The sequence below is a fragment of the Notamacropus eugenii genome, chromosome 1, assembly GCF_028372415.1.
Source record: "Notamacropus eugenii isolate mMacEug1 chromosome 1, mMacEug1.pri_v2, whole genome shotgun sequence".
Taxonomy (NCBI): domain Eukaryota; kingdom Metazoa; phylum Chordata; class Mammalia; order Diprotodontia; family Macropodidae; genus Notamacropus; species Notamacropus eugenii.
Window position 1 is genome coordinate 447750148 of NC_092872.1, and position 17770 is coordinate 447767917.

At 41.1% G+C, this 17770-nt stretch overlaps 1 long non-coding RNA gene across 1 annotated transcript; it reads right to left on the reverse strand.

Moving 5' to 3' along the window:
* Nucleotides 1–15886: 15886 nt before the first annotated feature.
* On the reverse strand, nt 15887–16904 carry LOC140526631 (uncharacterized). Its single transcript, XR_011974453.1, has 2 exons — nt 16509–16904; nt 15887–16418 (listed from the first exon to the last, which is right to left on the reverse strand). It is a non-coding gene; the product is annotated as an uncharacterized lncRNA (long non-coding RNA).
* Nucleotides 16905–17770: the final 866 nt, after the last annotated feature.

Genomic DNA, 17770 nt, shown 5'->3' on the forward strand with positions numbered 1-17770 from the left:
GGCAGTTATAAAAGTTGGTGTGCCCATTTTACAGCAATGGAGCTTGAGCTCAGGGAAATGAATCAACTTGCCCGAGGTCACATGATAATAAATGCTTTCAAACTTGGGGCCCTCTGATTCCAATTCCAGTGCTCCCTATAACACATTACATTTCTGAGTCTCAGATGTTGCTTTTTCTTTCTTGTGAAATGAGGAGGATGGTCTTTAAAATTCCTTCCAATTCTAACTTCTACACTACTATAGTCTATAATTTTACATTAAAAAACTTAGTATTTTATTTTTTCTGTGTAAAGACTATTTTAACCCCTCCTTTTCTTTTTTTACAATTCCAAATTTTCTCCCACCCTCCTTACCCTCCTCTCTTATTGAGAAGGCAAGCAATTTGATAAAGGTTTTATATATGTGTGTAGTCATGCAAAACATATTTCCATAGTAGTCATGTTGTGAAAGAAAACAAAGACAAAAAACCCCAAGAAAAAACAAAGTAAAAAAAAGTGTGCTTTGATTTGCATTCAGACTTGCATTAGATTTTCCCTGAAAGTGGGTGGCATTTTTCATCATAAGTCCTTCAGAATTATCTTGGATCATTGTACTGTGAAGTACAGCTAAGTCATTCACAGTTGATCATTGTACGATATTGCCGTTACTATGTACAATGTTCTCTTGGTTCTGCTTGCTTCGTTCTGCATCAGTTCATGTAACTCTTCCCAGGTTTCTCTGAAAGCATCCTGCTCATCATTTTTTTAAAATAATTAATTTTTGGTTTTCAACATTCACTTTTATGAGATTTTGAGTTCTAAATTTCCCCCCTCCCTCTCCTGCCATCCCCCTCTCCCCAAGATGGCATGCAATCTGATATAGGCTCTACATGTCCAATCATATTAAACATATTTTCACATTAGTCATGTTATGAAAGAAGAATCAGAATAAAAGGGAAAAGTCATGAGAAAGAGAAAACAAAAAAAAGAGAGAAAATAGTATGGTTTGATCTACATTCAGACTCCATAGTTCTTTCTCTGGAGGTGGACAGCATTTTCTATCACTACTCATCATTTCTTATGGCACAATAGTACTCTATCACAATCATATACCATGATTTGTTCAGCTATTCCCCAATTGATGAGCCTCTCCTCAATGTCCAGTTCTTTGCCTTTTCCATAAAAGGAACTGCTACAAATATTTTTGTATAACCGAGTCCTTTTCTTTTACATTTCAATTTCCCTTCTGATTGTGTCATTCTAAGGTCTAACATTTTGTGTTTTAAAATTTATTTTTATTTATCATTTATTTTATTCTTCTGGCTACAACTTCTGTATTCCAAGATTTTCACCCACTCTAATCTTCTATTTTTAAATTTTCTGTCGTCTAATGTCACTTTACAGAATCACAGAATTTGAAAGTTGGAAGGGGTCTCATTGGCCCTTTGGCCCAACATATTCACAACAGTAATTCAGCCTTCCAGTCCTACCATTTAGGTTCTGTGTTGTATCATCTTTTGCCCTAAGGTCCCTCTCATCACTAACATTTTATGTATCTATTCTTCCTAGTTCAAGTAAAGTTATCATTGTTTTCAAGTTCAACTCTCTTTGACCCCATTTTGGGTTTTCTTGGCAAAGACACTGTCATTTCTTTCTCCAGATCATTTTACAAATGAGAAAACTGAGGCAAAGAGGATTAAGTGACTTGCCCAGGGTCACACAGGTAGTAAATGTCTGAGACTGGATTTGAACTCATATCCAGGCCAGCAACTCTATCCACAGCACCACCTACCAAGCCCAACATCTTGCTGATCCTGTGTCTTTACCATACATCTCCGGTTATTGTTTCCTCAAGGTCTCTATCCTTCATTGGACTCTCTTGTTATCCCAACAGGAAGAGTCATACAGTTTCACCCCTGCTCAGTGAGGAAGGATGAGAATGGGACCCTCCCATAGGAGGAGATTGTGGGAGGAAGAAAGACCTCAGCTTTGGCTTCGAACTCTGAGGTTGGGTAGTGCCATCCCTTGATCTCCATTTTCAATGTGTAATTCATTTCCTGGCTCTCCTTTTCTCCTCTCCTAGAAACAACTTTGTATTTATTCCATAGATATTTGTATAGAAGTCCGCCTGCCTCCCTTACCCCACACCCCCACACCCCCACACCCCCACACTGGAACCTCTTCAGGGAACCGGGACTGATTTATTTTTTTCTTCTCTGATTCCTTCCAGGCACATAGTAGGCTCTCAATAAATGCTTTTTTCAATTGAATTGAATGATCATTTGGTGGGGGGAGTAGGGGTGCACATGTCAGTGGAAATTCCTGGTTCCAGGCAAGGCAGCCTTGGGATTGGTTTGGCTCGGTCGTCTTTATTTTTAGGAATTAAATGTGAGCTGTGCTCTGCATGGCAGGAGGTTGTCAAGCTGAGAGGAGGGATTTTATAGCTCCAGTGAAAGGGAGCCCCAGGAAGGCTGAGGGAGGGGGAGAGGAGGGAGGCGGGGCTTGGAACCTCCAAATGTGGTTTCATAATTTGGTTTCAAATGAATGTCCTTTCCCATTTTCTGCATCAGTCCCACCCAATGGAAGATTAAATAAAACCTGCATTCCCCGCTAGACCCCGACAGAAGAAGAGGGGTCCTAGATATAGGAGCCTCTGTTCTTTCTGGCCGGGCTGCCTGCCTGCCGCCAGCCCAGGCCATAAATCTCGGGGAGAAAACCACTTTGCTCACACAATTTCAATCCAGCAGGGCGTAGAGGTATCAGTCAGTGCTTGTTTTATTTAGCTGATAATCTTTTATTGCACCGGGAGACCCTCGGAGAAGTACAGCGTCTTTAAAGGGCTGTCATGGGCGGCCAGAGTTTAAAACTCTCCCAAACACCACAGCCTCCCAAAGAGGCCCTCGGAAGAAAAGCCAATATTTTCTACTTTCTCTTTCCCGGCCCCCTCCTCCCTTCCCAGACAGTGACAGATGCCAAGGCTGTAAATCTCCCACCGAAAGTGCGGCTCGGGTACCCTCGTGCTCTGGCGAGGCAACAGTCGGGTTTCGTCCCTCTGCTGGCATGTCCTGGAGCCACTGAGGAGCTGATGTGAGGGGCTAGGGCAGGGGCCCAGCTTGCGTACCTATCTCAGGGGAGTGAGAACCCCCTGGGCCTCAGTTTTCTGGTCTGCAAAATGGGAGTGTTTGATTAGGTGATCTTTAGGCTTCTTTTCCACTCTCGATACTTAGCCTCTTGACATAGTGTGGTGTTCCCTGAGCTTCCCTCGATGTATTTATTGTTTGGTATTTGGCAAGGTGGTAGGAATCTTGGAGATGTAGTTAGAAGGCTAAGATTTGGTTCAGGACACTAACACTCACCAACTATGTGACAGGAGAATACAAGTTACTTGAAGGTACAGATTGTCTCACGTTTGTACTCAGATCCCCAGTTCCTGGTACATTTCCTGGCACATAGTAGGTGCGTAGTACATGCTTCCTGATTGATCCATAGTGAGCTGATGACCCTTTTGAGTCTCAGTTTCCTCATCTTTAGAATGGGGATTATCATCTTTCATGATCTAATTTCCAGAACTGCTCTGAGGAAAGAGATTCGTAAACTGTAGACGGCTATGGAAATATAAGATATTGTTATCTTCTGGGGACAATCTTCATAGTCATCAGCATTTCTAAGGCAATCACCAGCCCTAATGGTACCACATGGCCCCATGCAGAAAGAGTAGCTATTCTTTCAGCACTCAAAGAGATAGGACTAGAGGATTCTCTGGGGCTTTGACCTTTCTAGGGTATCTGTAAACACAGAAGTTATTTCTGGGGACCTACCTCACCTATGCAATAATCAAAAGGTCATCTAATTCATTTTGTATCAGAGTCCCCAAACTCAGAATTTAGCAACCTTCGGCATTCTTTCTCAAGGTGCTGCATCTATCCTCTGATTGGGGTAATAATAATAATATGGCTCTTAAAACTGAATATAGTATCTCAAGATATGGTCTGACCAGGGTAGAGGACACCTGGATTATCATATCCCTCATCTCAGATTGTTTTCCTTCTGTAGGTTAAGATCCCATTAGCATTTTTGACTACCACATTATATTCTTGATTCATAGCTAGTTTATGGTTCTTTAAAACTACCAGATCTTAGTAAAAATTTAATTTTTTAGGTAACAAAAATCTCTTTTCTTTCTCTCTTCTCACTATCTCCCACTAGGGGAAAAAAGAAAAACAAAACATGTAAAAATCTACATAGTCAAGCAAAACAAATTCCCTCATTGACAATATCCAAAAACATACAGGGTATTCCAAAAGTTTTAGTAAGTTTTGTGATATTAAAGACAATTGGGTGGTATAGTGGGTAGAGTGTTGGGCCAAGAATCAGTTCAAATCTTGTCTTACACACTTACTAGCTGTGTGACTCTAGGCAAGTTAGTTACCTCTGTTTACTTCAGTTTCCTCATGTGTAAAATAGGGGTGATAATGGCACCTACCTCCCATGGGTGTTGTGAGGATCAATCATGCTAATATTTGTAAAGAACTTAGAACAGTGCCTATAGTGATTGCTATGTAAATATTAGCTATTATTATTATAAAACTTTACTAAGAATTTTGGGGACCCTGTGCCTATATGTCTCATTCTGCACCTTGAGTTCATTATCTCTCTTTAACAGGAAGTCAGCAAATTTCATCGTTGATCTCCCCAAATATTTTTTCATATAAACTATAGGTAACCAAGTCACAAAAAGATGTTTAACCATGTCTCTCTCATCTTGTGCTTGCTCAGTTGACTCTCAGAGCTTGAGTACGAGGCTTTACATTTATTCCTATTAAATATAATCTAGCATCTTGAGACTTTTTTGGACCTTGATATTGCCATATTAACTATGTTCTCAGCTTCAAGTCATTGGTAAATTTTCCAAGCATGATATCTGTTCTATAGTTGTGTGGTTTCTTAGTGGCATAGAGTGGCACATGATGGTTTCAGGTGGAAACTTTGTGTGGGAGAAACCTTCATTTATTGATTCTTGGGCTATTTTCTCCATAGCATCCTCAAATGACTCAGTTTCAGACGTTGGTGTTGACTACTCACCCGACCTCTACTTCTTGATTCTTGCCTTGCCCTTTCATTTTGTTGATCCCAGGGAAGCTTTTCTCTTTATCCCCAGCAGGAAATTCTGGTTGTTCTTTTTGGATCACAGTTGAGACCAGTCTTCTTTTCCCCTCCATCCCTTCTCTTCTATCTGGTTTGGTACTTGTCCTTAATTACCTGCATGATTGGACTCCATTTGTGTAGGGAGAAGAAACCTGATTTGTCACTGATGAAAATGCTGGACTCTGGCATTCCCTACATTAGGCAGTGGTGTGATGGCTCCACTTTTCTAGCACAGTTGTCACTTCTACCTGGAGCCAAGATGTTTTCCATGGAGATTGAAGCCTTTTCCTTTCATTTTGTGGGGGTGGGGGTGGGGGTGGGGGTGGTTCCAATGGGCCATCTCATTGGGGAGGTAGTCCTCAAAGATACGGCATAAGACATGGACAGAAAATAGTGTAATTTCATGGACTGCTCAATACTCACTCTGCTGTTTCCCAACTGACATCTTGCACAGATAACTTGCTTACTTTGTATCTTAGTTTCCTCGTCTGTAAAAGGAGGTTGCACTAGATAGTTTTTGAAGGTCTTTTCCCTTTCTAAATCGTATGAGCTGCACCAATTTCCCCCTCTTTGTGAAGGCAGCTGATCTCACTTTGACCCTGAACTCTGAGACCAGGGTTTCAAGAGTCTTTCTGAGCTGCCGAGGTCCTGTTGATTTCCTTTCCCTCACCTGTGCCCTGTGAAATGACAGGAATATGTCCTGCCTTCCTCCGGGGGGAGCTGAAGGTGGCTTCCCGGCCATCTGCTCAGGCTGAATTTCGAGTCATCAGCACTTGTAAGGGCCCCCAGAGACAGAATTCAGTGCATTCTGCAGGTGTATTTCATTGCTGTGAATGTGCTGAGTCCAGCCGAGGAAAGCGGGGGTCCCTGCAGCTCACCCTTTGTCCCCGTTTCCTGGATTCTTCAGTTATAACCCAAGACAAGAAAATCAGATGGAAAGACAAAAGCACATACACACACGGAGATGCAACCACAAAACTCTTCAGAATTTTTTTCTTCTATCTTAGAAAAATTGCCTTTTGAGTCCTGAGAGTAGAAGGTTCTGGGAAGTCCTTGGAGAGAATTCTGGGAAGGAGAGAGTGCCACCTTCAGATGGGACTGTTTGTTGGGAAACCAAGGCAATCTCTGTTATGACACTGTCACTTGACAGTCACCGTTTTTATGCTCTTTCATATGGTGCCGTGGGGAGAAAGCATTGGGCTTGGAATCAGGAGGCCTGGGTTCGAGTGCTGTCTTTGATACTGCATCTCTCTGAGCTTTGGTTGCCTCCTTTGTCAAATGTAAACCATAGGATTTAGAGAGAGAAGGGATCTTGAAGATCAACCACTCCAAACCTCTCCTTTTATAGAGGAAAAACTTGAGGCCCAGAGAAGGAAGTGACTTTCCTAATGTCACACAGCTAACAAGGGGCAGAGTCTAGTTCTCCTTGTTCCTGCTCTAACATTTGCACTGTCTACCTCATACAGTTGTTGGAGGAAATACCTTTATGGGCAAGTCACATCCCCCCTCTGAACCTCAGTTTTATGTTCTAATGGGGATAATGAATACCTGCCTATCTCCGATAATTGTTGTGGGAGAACTTTATAAACTTCAAAGTGTTACTGAAACAGGAGTGATTTTATTTCACGGAGCTGTGAGGGCTGAGACAGCTTTTCAGAGGTCATCTTGTCCCTCCCTCTGCCCCCAGGCAGGACTGTGCCTAACTTAGCTGTGCCAGATGGCTATCTCTCCCAGTCTGAAAATCATCCAGGGAGGAGGTAACCTACTTCATAGCTCTTCAAGTCTGAGAATTTCCCCTGAAGTCTTTGGCTAATCAATCATCCTACTTGCCAGGCATGGACAAACCTTTAACCTTACGATTTCTCTTGCCAACAACTGCCCATCTTCTGTGTGTGGTGCTTGAGGAAATAGAACGGATGGGACAAATAAAGATGCGGGTCAAGTCCCCCTCAGACCAAGTGACCCTCAGACTAGCTGATGCCTGGCTTTTCCTCCCCTCAAAAGCTTCCTTTCTCATAAGCAAACATATTTATCGTGCTTGATAGCAAACAAATTATACTTGTCTAGCCCAGAGAAGGGTAGAATTAAAACTTAAAACCTTGAAGTCCAGGCAATAACAATGAGGGAGTTAAATTAAAGTGTATAAAATCCTAAACAGTGCAGATAATGTCAGCATGAGTTACAGCCCCGATAAGAGAACAGGGGACCCACACGGAGAAAGCAGAAACAGAAATTCAGAACGGGTTGTGTGGAGTAGATTTCAAGCAGCTAGAATCATAAATATGTTGAGCAGCTCCCAGGCAAGGTTACTGAGGTGAAAATATTGGGGTCATTCAAGAAACAATTACATGGCATCCTGGGGGACTGGAGGGCTACAAAGGATATGGGCTTCTATGGGGCTGCCTGGCTTTTTCTCGTTCCTTAGAAATTGATGGCTAGACAGGGTTTTTTTTTAATGTCCTAACGCTAGCTTGGAGTCTGTGCAAATCTTAAATTCTTCCCTTCTCCCCCACCCATTTTAACAGCAGTCAAAAATGTGAAGGTACAGAGGATCCCGCTGTGTGATTTTGCCTGCTCCTGTTTGCTAAACACATCCGCTGTCTTGACGGACATGTGCCAATCAGGTGGAGCTGCCTCCCAAGCAAATCCACTAGGACTGCCAGTTAGGCTCATCATAGAATGTTAGGGCTGGAAGAGACCTTAGGACTCAGTGTACTATTGCTTATGTCAGAGAATATTAGAACACACCAAGTAGAATATTATTGCTGGAAGGGGATTTAGAACAGAGAATATTAGAGCAAGAAAGGTCCTTAAGATGTAGACTATCTGAGCACAGACTGGCAGAGAGGAAAGAGACCTTAGAACAAGAGAACACAGATTAGTAGAACTGGAAGAGACTTTAAAACGTATCTTGGAACACAGAACATGAGATGTTAGAGATAGAAGGGCCCCTAGAGATCACTCGGTTAATTTTTTTTTAATAAATGAAACATTTGAGGTCTAGAGAGGGGAAATGATTGATTGATTGAAATGATTTGCCCAAACTCACATGTTGAGTTAATGGTGGAGGTGGGATTAGAACCCAGGTATTTGGACTCCCAGGACAATGTTCTTTCCAATTTAATCATTGCCCTTCTTGGACAAGTAATACTCCCTGGGCCGTAGGGAGTGCTCTCACTTGGAGTGATTCCCAACATGTACCCAGGAGGTGAGAGGGATGAAACAGTTTCTGGGAAACCTCTCTGACCCTGAATGATCTGGAAATGCACAGCTTGGATCCCTTGTCCTTTGTCTCATCTTTCCTGTTCCCCTCAACCCAGTCGATTTGCAAGCAAATAAATCCCTCAATGATAATAAATAATACTTTGCATTTCCAGAGAGCTCCATCCAGGGATCTCAAAGTGATTTACACACATTAATTAATTCTGACAACATCCCTGTGAGGTAGTTGGCTGTTATGGTCCCTAAGAGAAAACAGAGATGCAAGGAGGTTAAATGAATTGCCCCAAAGGCCATACAGTGAGTCAGTAGCAGAGCCCAGTTACTCTCCGTGGGGTTCTCAGTCTCTCAATCACCTCTGACCTGGTCTGTTCCAAGGGATGGTTTGTGGAGGAAGGCCAGGCTGTGTTTGTGGTTGGTCATCAACCACAATGGACATATCTCTACCCAGCTGGGCTTCCCCTTATTGTCATTCACTAAAAACCTTTTCCATGTCAGAGCTTGACCACAGGGTTTATCAGGAAGTGAGGGGTAACTTAATACGGATGAGTATTACACTTGGGTTCAAAAAATTAACTTCATCAGGTAAGAGGTAGAGGGAATGGTGAGACAGTTTTTCTGGAAAAAAGAGTTAGGATTTTGGTTGACTCTAAATTCAATATGGCAGCCCTTCCAAAAGCTAATGAAATCTTGGGCTTATTAGCTCACATTGAGTCTGATTACAATCACTACACAGATGACTCTGAGGTCTATATATCTAGCTCTGATCTCTCTCCTAAGCTCCAATTCTACATTTCTACATATCCTATAGTCATCTTAAACTCCATAGATCCCAAGTTGAACTCTTTCCTCTCAAACCCACCTTTCTTTCAAACTCCCTTATTTTGTTGGAAGGACTACCATCTTTCCAGCCTCCCTGCATATGTCTAGCTGTGAAGTTTTGTTAATCCTCTTTCTATAATATCTCTTACATCGGTCTGTTTTTCGATTGAGTGATTGATTGGGCTACCTCAAGAGGTGTGACTTCTTGGGATAAGGAGGGGATGAGACTACTGTATTTATCCTGGAATATTGGAGTCAGTTTTGGGCACTACATTTCAGGAAGGGCATTGATAGCTTGAAGAGTTTCCAGAGGAAGGTAATCCAGATTGGAGAGGGCCCCAAGTTCATGCCCCATGAGGACTGGTTGAGGAATAGGGGATATGTAGCCAGAGGATGTAGTAGGCACCTTGGTGGCACAGTGGATAGAGCATGGGACCTAACATTAGGAAGATCTGAGTTTAAATCAGGTCTTAGGCATTTATTAGCTGTGCAATTCTAGGCAAGTCACTTAGCCACTGTTGGTGTCAGTTTTGACATCTATAAAATGGGGATAGTAATAGCACCTACCTCCCAGGATTGTTGTGAGACTCAAAAAAGAGAATAATTGAAAGGTATTTAGCATAATGCCTAGCCCTAGGATATAGTGAGAACATGTAAATGTTAGTTATTACTATGAGAGAAGATGGGGTGGGGCATGATAAATATTTAAAGAACTTTCACATGGAAGGGGGATTAGACTTGTTCTAAGTTCCTAGATTTAGAACTGGGAGGGATCTCAGAGGCCACCTAGCCCAACCTCTGCTCATTTGTTGGTCGGTCATTTCAGTCCCGTCTGACTCTTTATGACTCCATTTGGGATTTTCTTGGTCAATATACTGGGGTGATTTGCTATTTCCTTCTCCTGCTCATTTTATAGATGAGGAAATTGAGGCAAATAGGATTAAGTGACTTGCCCAGAGTCACACAGCTTGTGTCTGGATTTGAACTCAAGAAGATGAGTCTTCCTAACTCCAGGCCTCATGCTCTATCCACTGCACCCTCTAGCTGCCCCATTTTACAGAACAGGAAACTGAGGCCCAGAGAGATTAAGAAACTTGCCCTTATGCTGGTTGTTTGGTTGTTGTCTGTTGTTCTCAGAGAGGACCAAAATGACACCACTGTGCTAAAGTCAAGTTTCAGTGTGTCCGACTGTGGCTGATCAGACCAATATGAGCTCTGAATGCTCTACCACAGGTTGGGCACAGATGGTGTGTGTGAATATTTGGGGTGGTTATTCCAAATTTGGGCATCCTATGTTTCCTTTGTGCTGTCTCAATTCTTCTTTGCTCATAGAGTACAACACCCTTTCTGATGTGGGCATGCTGAGAGGTCCTGTGCCAGTGTCTCCCATGTTGCACAATCAATTCCAAAGTTCTTGAGAGAGACCTTGAGAATGTCCTTGTATCAATTCTTCTGACCATGATGTGATTGCTTGCTCTCTGTGAGTTCTCTTTAAATAGCCTTTTTGGCAAGCATTTGTTTTGCATTCAAACAACGTGGCCAGCTCTTTGGAGTTGCACTCTCTGAAGCAGAATTTGAATACTTGACAGTTTAGTTCAAGTAAGGACCTCAGTGTCTGGTACCAGTACTGACAGCAACAGTTAGTCAAGAATTTAATAAGTGTATATCATTGGGGGCAGCAAGTGGTGTAGTGGATAGAACACTAGCTCTGGAGTAAGGAGAATCTGAGTTCAAATCTGACCTCAGACATTAGCTGTGTGATCTTGGATAAGTCACTTAGCCTTAGTCACCTCTATAAATAAGTAATTTTTTAAAAAGTGCATACTATTAACTAGTGACTGTACTAATGGCTGAGGAAAGTCAAAACTATGGATAGGGAAATATTTACCTCCCTTCCCTCCATGACTAGTTTGAGAAGAGAGGGACTCTAGGTTCCAGAGTAACCCTTAGATGAGGAGGTATGATCCTTAAGATAGTCACATAGGAGTGTTACAATGATCAAAGAAGATGATGTCTGTGAAATAATGTCTGTGATGATCTGTTAACTATGCTAAGAATTGTAGGAATGTCAGCTCTTGTTATGACATAGAAACCTACTTCACTGGCATCCTTCTCTGACCCTTCATTGTAGCATGTTGGGACCCTGAGTCCTCAAAGGTTAAGCCCCTATTAGCTTTTCCTCCCAAGCTCAAAAGGTTTCAGTGATGAGTGTCTACCATCCAAGGATCAGCCCAGTTTAGTGCCAAGAGGCTTGTAATCAGAAGATTGTACACCAGTGATCCCAGACCTATCACACCACTTCCCGGTCATCTCTATGCCATGCTGCCTAGATTCCAGCCTCTACTTCCTTTTAGAATTGAAGACCCAACACCTTTGACCCTGGGCTCTGATTATTAATCATCCACCCCACATAACCTGGTCTCAGGTTTATGATACCTCTTCTCAGACTCCTCTATGCCATATTACCATATGTGTACATTATCCTCCCCTTTTTCCTTCCTCACTCTGAGAACAGTAATGAAGTCAACACTATTATTCTTGGTAAGGATGTACCAATCAATTGCCTTATGACCCTAGTCACCCTTCCCTCTGAAATCTGTGTCTAAAACATGCGTTGTCTTTCTCTTATTAAAATGTAAGCTCCTTAATATGTTCAAAGGGCTATAAAACTGTGCATACTCTTTAATCCAACAATACCACTGCTGAGTCTATATCCCAAAGTCCTCAAAAATAAAAAGAGAAGGGAAGAACATATTTGTACAAAAATATTTATAGTAGCTCTTTCTGTGGAGGCTAAAAATTGGAAATTGAAGGGATGCCCATCCATTGGGGAATGGCTAAAAAAAGTTGTGGTATGTAATTGTGATAGAATATTATTTTGCTATAAGAAATGACAAGCAGTATGATTTCAGAAAACCCTGGAAAGACTTACATGAACTGATGCCAAGTGAAGTGAACAGAACCAGGAGAACGTTGAACACAGTAATAGCAATATTGTTTGATTAAGCACTGTTAATGGCAGCCATTCTCAGCAATATAATGATCCAAGACAATTCCAAAGGGCCAGTGATAAAGCATATTATCCACTTCCTGAGAAAGAACTGATGTTGTTTGAATACAGACTGAAGCATGCTATTTTCACTTTCTTTCATTCTTTTTCTTTTATTAGAGTCTTCTTGTACAAAATGACTAATATAGAAATGTTTTACATGATTGAACACATATAGCCTACATCTAATTGCTTACCATCTCAAGTAAGCAGGAAAGAGGGAGGGATAGAATTTGGAACTCAAAACTTAAAAAAACCCCAAATATTAGAAAGATGTTTAACATGTAATAGGGGAAAATTGCCCCCCTCATATATACATACATACATATATATTTGAAAGTAATGTAAACTCCTTGAGGTTAGGTGCTTTCTTGCTTTTCACTGAATCCGCAGTGTTTAGCACGGTGCCTAGCACATATTAAGCACCTGATGCTTTTTTTCATTCATTCACTCATTCATTCAATCACCAATGAAAGCTTTTTGGCCATAGTATTTCATAATAATTATCTACCAAGGTGTGGAAGGATCAGAGTTCATAGTTCACATAACCGAGAGCTAGAAATGATGTTAGAATGCAAACCCTCATTTAACAGATGAGGAACCAAGTCCCCAGAAATGCTAGACAATTTGCCCAAATTCATCTGGGTAGTAGTAATAGTGATAACTGCTAGCATTTATAGCACTTTAAAGTTTTCAGAGTGTTTCACATTTATTATCTCATTTAGGCCTCACAACAATTTGGGAGGTAGGGGCTATCATTATTTCCATTTTATAGTTAAAGAAATTGAGGCTGACAGAGTCAAGTGACTAGCTTAGGGACACAATAAGTCTCTGAGGCAGGATTTGAACTCAGGTCTTTCTGACTCTAGGTCCAGCATTCTCTACATTATAAGTTATTGAGGAGGAAGGACCTACATTGAAGACATCACATATTTCTGTAAAAAGCATTTGAAATATATACATATTTGAAGGTGTGTGTGTGTGTGTGTGTGTGTGTGTGTGTGTGTGTGTGCGCATGTGTACCAGGGCCCTGGTTTAGTTTAACTAAATATAAATTGCAGGCACTGTCTTTACTTCCTATCCCCTATCTTATCTCTACTGCTTCTCCTCCATCCCACTTACTAGTTTCTTCTATCACTATTCCAATTCTCCAGAACCAATAGAATGTAAACTCTCTTTGATTTTTTATTCTCCTATCTTTACTACTAGGCACAGTGCCTAGCACAAAAAAGGTACTTAATAAATGCTTGTGGAATGAATGAATACATCTTGAAGATAGCCCTGTTGTTTAAATTTGAGCACTGGGTATATAATGGAAAATGTATAGTATGTCAGAGAACTTAGGTTCTAATCCTGGCTCTGCAACTCTATATGAGTTGGGGTAAGTCTCTTTACTTCCCTGAACTTAATTTTCTTCATCTGTAAAATGGTAGGGTTGGACTAAATTATTTCTAAGGTTCCTTCTTCCTCTAATATTCTATGACCTTAGATTTCTTTTACCCTTTGGTATACAAAAATTCACTGCAACAATTCCAAGGTCAGCAAATTGTCCTTGAGTGTAGTACATGGAGATCACTTTTTAGGGCTTCATGATTCAAGTGTAGATTGGACTAGAAAATCTCTGGAGTCCTTTAATAACAGTGTTTGTAGCATCTATTATCTTATGTACTCCTTACAACATCCCTGAGAGATGGATAGTGCAAGGATTATCACCCCCCATTTAACAGATGAAAACATTGAGGTTTAGTGAGGGGAAAGAATTTGCTCTTGATCACAAAACTGATAATTAGCAGAATTAGGATCTGAATTCAGGTCTTCTGATTCCAAATCCAGAGCTTTCCTCCTGCTATCTCTAAATCTACAATTCTATAATTCTCTGAAAAAATGTCCCAAGACAGAGCAGCTCCCAGCCTCCCTGGGGAGAAGCCCACTTCTAGTCCCTCAGCTCTATTTCCATGCTTCATTTCCTACACAAATAAATTGAAACAATAATCAGTCTGGCTCAGCTCTAAAATATGCAAATAACACCTCCTGTTATCACTGAATTAGGTACATTCACAAGCATGGGGAGGAGCAGTGCTCTCAGCTTCAAGCTAATGGGAAAGTCACATCAGCACTGATCCTCACCACCTCAGTCCCAGAGCCTTTGTTTGGTCCCAAAGGCTCCGAAGCCATTGTTATCACAGAATTCTAGAAGACAACCAGAATCTCAGCATCAAGATGTCCCAGCTGAAAGTTCTCCCTTCTCCCAGACAGTGCTGGAACATTTTCTAAAAATCTGTAACAGATGATTATCCAGCCTCTGATTGAACACCTCCAATGGCAGGGTGCTCACTACCTACCGAGGCAGCCATCATGAGACAGTTCTGTCTGTTGTTACTAACAACAATAATAACATCTTACATTAATGTGGTGTTTGAACTCTACAAATCATCTTTCTTACAACAAATCCAAGAAGTAGTATTATCTCCATATTACAGATGAAGAAACTGATGTTCAAGGAGGGGAAGAGGCTTAAGGAAAACTACACAGCTAGCAAGTATGGAAGCCTGGATTCAAATTCAGGTCTCCTGACTCCAATTCCTGGGCTTTGGGTGCTTTACTACATTGCTGCTGTGCTTGTTAGGAAGGCCCTTTTTGTGATGAATTAAAATCCACTTCTCTCTGACTCTGCCCCTTCTCTGCTTCTTTCCCCCACCAAGTTGCTCCTGGTTCTTCATTCTGGGCAGAACAAACCAAATTCCTCTTCTTCATGACTGTTTTCAAACACTTGAGGATGATGAACTTCCCCTATCCAAGTCTATACTTCTCTAAGCTAAACACTTCCATTTCCTTTAATGAGACCCTTTGTGGCATGGTCTTGAGACCTCTCATCATCCTGGTTGCCCTCCCCTAGACATACCCTAGCTTGTCAATGCCCTTCCAAAATTGTGTTTCTGAGAAGTAAATATCCCTGTAGGCTATCCTTTCAGCTATGGTCTGACCAGGGCATATAATATGATTTTGGGAAAAGGGATGCCCCTGACAAGTGACAATCAGCCCTGATTGGTGCACATTTAATGAGGGGATGAACTAGAAGTGGGACTATCAACTCTCTGGTTCTGTATACTATGTCTTTTCTCAGCAGTCTAAGAACACAATAGCTTTGACAGCACTCTGGTAGCAACGATGGCAATTATGAATTTGATGGTCACTAAGAGCCACCCAGGTCTCTCCTTTCTTATACCTGTAATCTGATTTCCCCCCTCCCCTCCCTAAGTTCAGGATTTGCACTTATCCGGTTAAATTTCATATTCTTAGTTTTAGCACATCTTTTCTGTCAGACCCACAGCTGATCAAAAAGGGGGAAAGTCTAGTATTATCACTTACTACCTTGGACAGCAACTTTTCATGAGAGGACTTATTCACTAGTGTCATATGGTTCTATCTCAATGGTGTGGCCAAATTAATTAAGTACTGGCCTTCAGGCTCCTTTGCCCCCACCTGGTTTTGACTGGTACTCCAATACTTTTTCTGGTCCTCTGGATTTATCTTGTCTGGTGAACTTTTGGGTTTGATCAAATCATTCTAGTCACCCTTTCTCTCAGGGATTTTCTACCCTATATGTTATCCTCTTGGCTTGTTAATTGCCTTTAAAAAATCATTGTTATGAATGAAGAACCTGAAAGACAAGTTTCTGGGTAATTAATAATCAATTTATTAGTTAGGCTAGCTAATAATCAATAAATTGATGGTCAGTATTTTCTCTTGGAAAACCACAGATGAAATCATGGAGAGGCTGAAAGCCTTGATATAATTTGGGAAAAGGGATGCCCCTGACAAGTGAAAATCAAGCCTGACTGGTGAGTATTTAATGAGGGGATGAACTAGGAGTCTTCAGCTCCTCCTGCTGAGAACATGACTTGATCATCAGACTCAGTCACTTCCAGCAATCTGGACAAGGGAATCCATCTCCATCCAGAACACTTTGGTTGGTTTTCTCCTTCATAAGCTGGGTCACTCTGAGTTCTAGTGGAGAATTACTAGGACAGGGGCTCATTTCCTTAAGACAAGAACTTGTTTAGACTGGATTTTGCTTACCCTCTAAACAGAGGTTAAGATTTCCTAATTGGATGAGGGTCTGGTCCAAGATCTAGGAGCATGTTCCACAAGAGTTGAGGCAATCTCATCAATCAGCCATGTCTTAGAGACTTACTGACCTGGGCCTTAAATGAGGAAATAAAAAGAGAAAAGCTTGGATCCTAATTTAATAATGAGTTACCAATATATAGCAAAAAAATAATAATTTCTCTCACCATCATGCCTTGACCACTTCTCTAAAGGGACTGGAAATCTGACAGCTTCAACCTGTTGAGATCTTTGAATGAATCCTTATTCCACAGTCCATAGTCCTCTTACCTTCATGCTATTTGCAAATATGATAAAAATGTTAACCATGCCTTCATCCAAGTAATTGATTTAAAAAAAATCTTAATGGTAAAAAATTTTTTAAAAAGTCTGTTGATATTAATTTGAATTTGCTTTTGCTATTTTTTTCATATTTTGGTTGTTGTCCCATTTGCAAAATAAGGAAAATTCTGTACCTCTTCACCCATGTGCTCCATTGGTATCCCTGGAATGTTGAGAAAAACAAAGAAGGCCTTTAGCACACTGAGTAGGCAACCTTATAAAAAATTATCAGAGGATGTGGACAACAGTTATACAGGATGGGAATGCACAGCATGGTTGTGCTGTAATCTGCATCACTGGAGAGACTTCCCACACTGGTGAAATCACAGATCCACTTGAGAATGTTGATTGTGGCCTCACATTCCAGCCATTTAAAAGATCTGGGTTTAAGGACTGACTTTGCCACTTACTAGCTGCAAGACAAGGCAAGTCACTTCCCCTTCACTATTTAGTTTCTTCATTTGTAAAATAAAGAGGTAGGTCTAGATGAGCCTAAGGTCCCTTCTAGCTCTGACACTACATGCTAAGACCCCTTCTAGCTTTGACATTCAATCAGAGAGGCTCATATAATCCAACCTCCTCACTACATAGGTGAGGAATCTGAAGCCTGGAGAGGTATCTTGCCTTGGTCAAGGTTACATAGTAGCAAAGAAGGTATTAGATATAGGATCTTTTGATTCAAGGTCCAATGCTCTTTTCCACAAGGCTTCATTGCTATTTTATGCTTCTCTAAGGCACAGAACCTGCCCTCAAGGAGCTTTAAGTAGAGGCAATAATGTATTGGATGTGCACAGGTAAATTAATACCTAATAGAAACTAGTAAAGACACAAGGGTATACATAAAATGCCATGGTATCTGATGAGGAAAATATTTTATCTCATTGCAAAGAAATGACTTATATGAACACTAATTACTATCTAATTGGTAGCTTTGATTAATCACGAATCAACATATTGTGTGTGTGTGTGTGTGAGTGATGGCCCATTTAAACTTTTTATTGATACACTTTGTTTTTTATATCATTTTTATTTCTCAGTGTCCCCCCACCCACCCACCATCCCTCCCACCACCTGAATAGTCTTATAACAAAGAATAAACAAGTAACAT